The sequence below is a fragment of the Scyliorhinus canicula genome, unplaced genomic scaffold (assembly GCF_902713615.1).
Source record: "Scyliorhinus canicula unplaced genomic scaffold, sScyCan1.1, whole genome shotgun sequence".
Lineage (NCBI taxonomy): Eukaryota > Metazoa > Chordata > Chondrichthyes > Carcharhiniformes > Scyliorhinidae > Scyliorhinus > Scyliorhinus canicula.
Genome location: NW_024055974.1, coordinates 211,883 through 219,349, shown reverse-complemented (window position 1 = coordinate 219,349; position 7,467 = coordinate 211,883). Strand labels below are relative to the sequence as shown.

Sequence of the window (7,467 nt, the reverse complement as noted above, 5' to 3'; positions counted from 1 at the left end):
AGTATGAAAGGGCCTTTCATACTGCAACATTCCAGCCAAGTGAGAATTGTGAAATTGCAGGATATTAATGCCTTTATTTTGTAACCCCATATTTCATCTACTCTATCACACCAGGATTCTCCCTTAACTTGAACTATTGTTAATAATGTCACTGTGGTTTGTGTGGTCTGTCAATTGTTGAATTAATTCAATCAGGTGCTCTGTGTGCATAACTAATGGTGAACACTTAATTGGATAATAAATTGGACAATCAATTTTTCCACAGGAGTGAATGTGACTGTGAACTATCCAACTGGAAAACTATTTCCATTAATCACTCGGATTACTACAGCAGGTATACATTGCTCTGACTCTGCCAGCAGGGCTGTGGGATTAATTGGATAGATCTTCCAAAGAGCCAGTCGAGGTATAATGGGCCGAATGACTTTTACTTGTGCAGTATGATTTTGTAAAACAGTGAGTATTCAGAATCAGAGATGGAGAAGGAAAAAGAGGAACCAATGACTGCGATTGAACCCAGTCAGAGTCAGCAACGTCGGAGGAGGGATGAGAGAGGAAATAGTAAAAAAGCTTTAAAAACTGCATGGTCGCACAGGAGAACTTTGACAAATGGAGCATAGCAGATCACCAATTCAAAATGTATGACATTTTTAGATTAATTTATCTCAAATGGTAACAAAGTTATATTGTATTAACTGTGATGTTGCAATGGTGCGGATATTACCCAGCAATCCCCTTGATGTGAATGTGCTCTATTCACTCCGCATGAGCGCAGTACGCAGGCGTAGAGCTCTATCTGGTGCATGCGCAGTGCCATTTTGCCCGGAGCTCTGCGAGTGCGGAAGCGGTTGTTTGGGCGGGTGAGTCGGCGAGGCGGCGGGAGGAATGGAGCCAGGAGTCGGGGGTGGGGAGGGAGAGGAAGCTTCATAAACGCCCGGTGAAGGCCCACGGCCGAAATAAAACCCTTCAGGTCCCGAGTTTGCAGCTGCGGGGCTTTTATCCGGATCAGGCCCAGTTCCATTGCCGCCATCTTCGTTCAGCGGGGAGCAGAGCGCATGCGCGGCCATCCTGACAGCCTTGATCACAGAATCCCTGGAGCGTAGAATGAGGACATTCGGGCCATCAAGTCTGCACCGACCCTTCGAAAGAGCAGCCTACCTCGGCCCACTCTTCACCCTATTCCCACCTGACCTGTGCAAGGAAACCAGAGCAGCTGGAGGAAGCCCACGCAAAAACGGGGAGAATGTGTAAACACCACACAGTCACCCAAGGCCAGAATTGAACCCGGATCGCTGGTGCTGTGAGACAGCAGTGCAAAACACTCTGCCACTGTGCCGGGGTTCCAGGGGCCAGGAGAGAAAATGTATGACTCATTGATTGAAAGGTCTGGTTTACAGCCACCCTCTTTAGATGCGGAAAGGTGCTGCAGGGCATACAATAATAATTTTTAAAATTTATTGTCACAAGTAGGCGTACATTCACACCACAATGAAGTTACTGTGCAAATCTCCTTGTAGCCACATTCTAGCGCCTGTTCGGGGACATGAGGGAGAATTCAGAATATCCAATTCATTTAACAAGCACGTTTTTCAGGAAACCGGAGCACCCGTAGGAAACCCACGCAGACATGGGGAGAACGTGCAGACTCCGCACAGACAGTGGCCCAAGCCGGGAATTAAACATGGGACCCTGGCGCTGTGAAGCAATAGTGCTCGCCACCTTGCCCAACATTTCCTCTTGAAACCAACTCCCTTCTAGCCAGGAATCAGCTCGGTGAACTTTGTCTGAACTACTTCCAATTAAGTATATCTCATTTTAAGTAATTCTATACCAGGAAACAGAAGGAGGGAATGTTATAAATTGGCATCCTGAACTGACTGATGGATTTTGCAAACTTATTTTACAGGAGGTCAGAAGGAGAGTATTTACACAGCAATCTCAAATCAAGAAAAATGTTTATCTCTTGATTTAAACCACTATTGACACATGACTCTTGTAATCACCTTTCACAGTGAGTTAGAACATTTGAAGACTGCAATTTTTCTCTGATTTGAGTGCTGCTGAATTATTTCAAGCTGCAATTCCAGCAGAAGGTTTCAAATTTGAAAACTGAAATAGTTCCAGAGGTGAGTATTATTGAGCATCCATCTATAATTTAGAGTTTTTAGTGTTGTGCTTTGTTATCTGTGCTCTGGTTCCCGGGCTCTGGGGCAGGTTTGGCTCCTTCACTGTGGATCTGAATCCATGTTCACCCATTGCTCTGTTTCAACTCTGCCCTCCCTCATTACCTCTCTGCCATCCGTCATCACCTCTCTGCCATTGTCTCATGTCTTCTGCCTCTAATAGTGGATTTATTTTAACCAGTTTTGGTATTTTACTGTTATTTCTTCCAATGTGTCTGAATGAAGTTCACTGCTGCCCATCCCTTGGCTTTGTGCTGCTGATTTGCCATCTTTATCTTCCCGAGGTCAGGAATTGTTTTTCTTGCATCAAAGATCATTTTTCTTCTGCTCATCAGCTGATATTAACCATCAAATTCTGCTCCATATTTATTCTCTGTAATTGAAGATTTGAGATTACTATCGGACCAGCCATGACCTTATTAAATTGTGGAGCAGGCTTGAGGGGCTGAATGGCAACTCCATTCTGAAAAGTGATGGAATCTTGAATATTCAGGTACCAGCCTGCCCTTCTCAAAAGTGATGGAATCCTGCAGCCGTGTCTCTGTAATGGCTCTCAGATCATAGCATCGGGAGTACGGTGCACACTTTCAATCTCCTTAACTGAGGAGGATGATTCTTGCATTGGGAGCAGTTCAGAGAAGGATCACCGGGCTAATTCCTGGGATGAATGTGTTGAGTTGTGAGGAAAGCGTCTGGACTCATTGGAGTTTAGAGGTGATCATATTGAAACATAAGATTCTGAGGTAACATGATATGGGAGCTGAAGAGAGGATGTTTCCCCTCATGGGGGATTCAGGAGCTAATGGGCAGATTGTCAAAATAAAGGGTCACATTTCTGATGGAGATGATGATTAATGTCTTCCCTCAGAGGGGGGTTAGTCTTTGCAATTCTCTTCCCCAGAGAGCAGTGGAGGCTGCATCGTTAAATATATACAAGGCCCAGTTAGAGTTTTGATAGAAAAGGGAGTCGAGGGTTATGGTGACAGGAAGAAAATGAAATTTAGGGTCACAATCCGATCAGCCATGATCTTGTTAAATAGAAGAAGAGCTTTGATGGGCTGAATGGCCTACTCCTGCTCCTATTTCTTCGGATGTTATCACTTGGTTGAGAACAGGAAACTGAGTATTAATCTGTCGATCAGCGTGACTTAGCACCTTCAGAAGGATAGGGAGGGTGTATATTAGATAGAGCAGAGTGAGAATGGAGGGAGGGAGCAGAGTGAGAATGGAGGGAGGGAGCAGAGTGAGAATGGAGGGAGGGAGCAGAGTGAGAATGGAGGGAGGGAGCAGAGTGAGAATGGAGGGAGGTAGAGTGAGAATGGAGGGAGGGAGCAGAGTGAGAATGGAGGGAGGGAGCGGAGTGAGAATGGAGGGAGGGAGCAGAGTGAGAATGGAGGGAGGGAGCAGAGTGAGAATGGAGGGAGGGAGCAGAGTGAGAATGGAGGGAGGGAGCAGAGTGAGAATGGAGGGAGGGAGGTAGAGTGTGTGCACCGGGGAGATGGACCATCCAAACCACCGACCAAAACTCAAGGGGGGGGGGGGGAAATAAGACCCCCCCTCCACCCGTGTCCCCCACCACCAGCTAAATGAAAGTAATGGTAAATAACGCAAACAATCCTGGCAATAACGGTAAATACCGATGTCAAGTTGTGTATAATTCTTATGATCAAACATTAAAAGTCCCAATAAGAACATCTTTTTTAAAAAAAACTGTTTAATACACAATGTAACAGAGGGAGGGATTGATAGCACTGGGATGACTGTCACAGACACGGCAGCAGCATGTGATACCTGTATTGTCGTTGTTATCGGTTTGGTTACTATTATTGTTTTTATATTCTGCAATGTTTTGATATTAAATGCAAAATTCCAATAATATTTTTTTTTAAAAGGAAATTTACAGCTTTTGGGGAACGAGAGGGGAAAGCATGTTCCACAGCAACTAGAATTGTCTGTTCTGAATTTCTGAGCTGTACTGACTGTAATGACATTTGTAAACTCCTTTCACAGGATATTCAAAGGGGACGATTTGCAGCAAGAAATCTCAAACCAAACTTCACATCGAGATCTGACAGTCACTCGATTCATTAGGACGGGAAAACCATCGGCTATTTTACCATCAGTGTGACTGGAAAAGCATCAAGTCACAGACACCCGCACCATGGGGAAACCGTGGAAATGTGGGGATTGTGGGAAGGAATTCACTTTCCCATCTGCGCTGGAAACACATCGACGCAGTCACACCGGGGAGAGACCGTTCACCTGCTCCAACTGTGGGAAGAGATTTAGATCTTCGTCCAACCTGCGGACACACCAGCAAGTTCACACCGGGGAGAGACCATTCACCTGCTCCAAGTGTGGGAAAGGATTCAGAGATTCATCCTGCCTGCTGGCACACCAGCGCGTTCACACCGGAGAGAAGCCGTTTACTTGCTCAGTGTGTGGGAAGAGATTTACTAATTCATCTGACTTGTTGAGACACCAGCGAGTTCACTCTGGGGAGAGACCATTCACCTGCTCCAATTGTGGGAAAGGATTCCGAGATTCATTCTGCCTGCTGAGGCACCAGCTAGTTCACACCGGGGAGAAGCCGTTTATCTGCTCCGTGTGTAGGGAGGGATTTACTACTTCATCTGACTTGTTGAGACACCGGCGAGTTCATACTGGAGAGAAGCCATTCACATGCTCCATGTGTGGGAAAGGATTCAGAGATTCATACAGCCTGTTGACTCACCAGCGAGTTCACACTGGGGACAAGCCGTTTACCTGTTCAGTGTGTAGGAAAGCATTCGGAGATGCATCAGACCTGCGAACACACCAGAAAGTTCACATCGGGGAGAAGCCATTTACTGCTCCATGTCTGGGAAAGGATTCTGAGATTCATCCAACCAGCTGTCACACCAGCGAGTTCACACCGGGGACATTCCATTCACCTGCTCCATGTCTGGGAAAGGAATCAGAGCTTCATCCAACCTGCTGACTCACAGGGGAGTTCACTCTGGGGAGAGACCATTTACTGTGACCTGTGTATGGTAAAGGATTCTGAGATTCATCCAGCCTACTCACACACCAGTGAGTTCACAACGGGGAGAGATCATTTACCTGTTCTAACTGTGGGAAGGGATTCACTCAGTCATCCCACCTGCTGAGACACCAGCAGGTTCACAAGTTACAGGGGTTGGATTCTGCTGTTTTTGCTGCAGTGAATCACATCCAGGACTGAACCATGTTCACTCTGACAGTTGGTGATGTGGGAGGTCGGAGTGTTTCCCTCTGGACTGGCCGGTCTGCCAAGTTTCATTCCAGGGGACTGATTCTCTTCGAGCGAGGGCACATTTCCACTGCAATGATCTGCAAAGGCAGATATGGTACATTAATTTTATCCTGTTTAGTAAATAGTCTTTTTTCCACCACTACAGATGTCCTGTCTTGTCTTTCATCCGTCCTCATTCCGAGTGTTGGCTGCTCTTTAGACAATCTTTCTCACTGATTTCTCCGCTGCTCTCACTGCCTGTCCCATCGAGAGGCCAGTCCACATTCCGATACTATCCACCCAGGCCATCTTGGGCCTTCCTTGTACACAGTTTCCAGGTGCCTGGCATTACCTTTGTCCAAACGCTCCCTTCCTATTCACAACACATGTCCAAAATGCGTGAGCTTCCTCGATATCACTGCCTCAAACAGGTTCCTCTGAACACCAGCTTTCTCCAGAACCCGCTCATTCATCCACTTTGCCGTCCGTGACACACGGAATATCCGTCTGAGTCCTTTCATTTCAAACACTTTTATTGGAGCCTCGTCCGGCTTCTTGATGCTGCAGCTTTCACAGCCGCACATTGTCACCGGCCACACAAGGGCTTCCAGAAGATGAATGTTCATTGTAACCCAGATGCTGTGACTGCTCCACATCTTTAAGTGAGATCACAACACCATGACCCTTCAGTCTGGCCTGAATTTGAAAATAAATTACAATTTAGAGTACCCAATTCTTCTTTTTTTTCTAATTAACGGGAAATTTTGCGTGGCCAATCCACCTACCCAGCACATCTTTGGGCTGTGGGGATGAAACACATTCACAGATAGGGAGAATGTGCAAACTCCACACGGACAGTGACCAGGATCGAACTCGGCGTCGCGAGGCAGCAGTGCTAACCACTGGGCCACCGTGCAGCCCTTTGGCTTTAATTTATTTGATGGACTCTGCATCTACTACTGGTAGATCTAAAATAAATACATTTGTCTCTGTTCCATTGAGTCTACAGCACAGGGCCAGGCCAGTCGGAGCAATTGGTCTGTGTCAGTATTTATGCTCCACATGAGCCTCCACCACCCATCTACATCTCCCCCATCAGCATCTTCTTCTATTCCTTTCTCCCTCGTGTATGTATCTAGCTTTACGTTCAATGGATTCATGCTGTTCACCTCAACCACTCGCTGTGGTAGTGAGCTCCACATTCTCACCACTCGCTGGGTAAAGAGGTTTCTACTGAAATCCCTATTGGATTATTGAACATTTTAACCATTTTAAAGACTTCCGTCAGGTCACCCTTCAGCCTTCTCTTCCACCCTGGGCAAAAGCTTCTGATGATCCACTCTGTCCATGCCCCTCATAATTTGGTAGACATCTTAGGGTAGACATCTTGTAGGATCTTTGGTGTTTGCCCATAGACCCCTGACGGCGGCAGGACAAGTGAATAGGGTAGTTAAGAAGGCAGACGGGACACCTGCCTTTATCAGTCGTGGAATAAACTATAAGAGCAGGGAGGTAATGTTGGAGCTGCAGAGGATTTTGGTTCAGCCGCAGCTGGAGTACTGTATTCAGTTCTGTTCACCGCACTATAGGAAGGAGGTTATTGCACGAGAGAGGGTGAAGAAGATTCACCAGGATGCTACTTGGAATGGAGCATTTTAACTGTGAAAAGACGCTGGATAAGATCGGGTTGTTTTCTTTTGAGCAGAGAGGCGGGGAGGGGACCTGAATAAAGTGCAAAGAAAAGTTCAGCACAGGAACAGGCCCTTCGACTCTCCAAGACTGTGCCGATCACGATGCTCTAACTACAAAAAAAAAACTTCTGTGCTGACTCGGTGTGTATCCCTCTGTTTCCTCCCTATTCATGTACCCATCCAGATGCCTTTTAACTGTTGCTAATGTGCCTGCTTCCACCACATCCTCTGGCAGTGCGTTCCAGGCACCACCCCCCCCCCCCCCCCCCCCCCGCATGAAACACTTACCCCACACATCTCCCTTAAACTTTTCCCCCCTCACGTTGAAAGTGTGCCCCCT

At 46.7% G+C, this 7,467-nt stretch overlaps 1 long non-coding RNA gene across 3 annotated transcripts; it reads left to right on the top strand.

Annotated features, from left to right (window-relative positions):
• Positions 1-818: 818 nt before the first annotated feature.
• On the top strand, positions 819-4,526 carry LOC119961398. 3 transcript variants are annotated; one of them, XR_005459654.1, is made up of 3 exons: positions 819-860; positions 1,907-2,126; positions 4,194-4,526. It is a non-coding gene; the product is annotated as an uncharacterized LOC119961398 (long non-coding RNA). The 3 variants fall into 3 exon arrangements; XR_005459653.1 differs by having other exon boundaries at positions 824-860; positions 2,013-2,126; XR_005459655.1 differs by lacking the exon at positions 819-860 and having other exon boundaries at positions 1,605-1,909; positions 2,013-2,126.
• Positions 4,527-7,467: the final 2,941 nt, after the last annotated feature.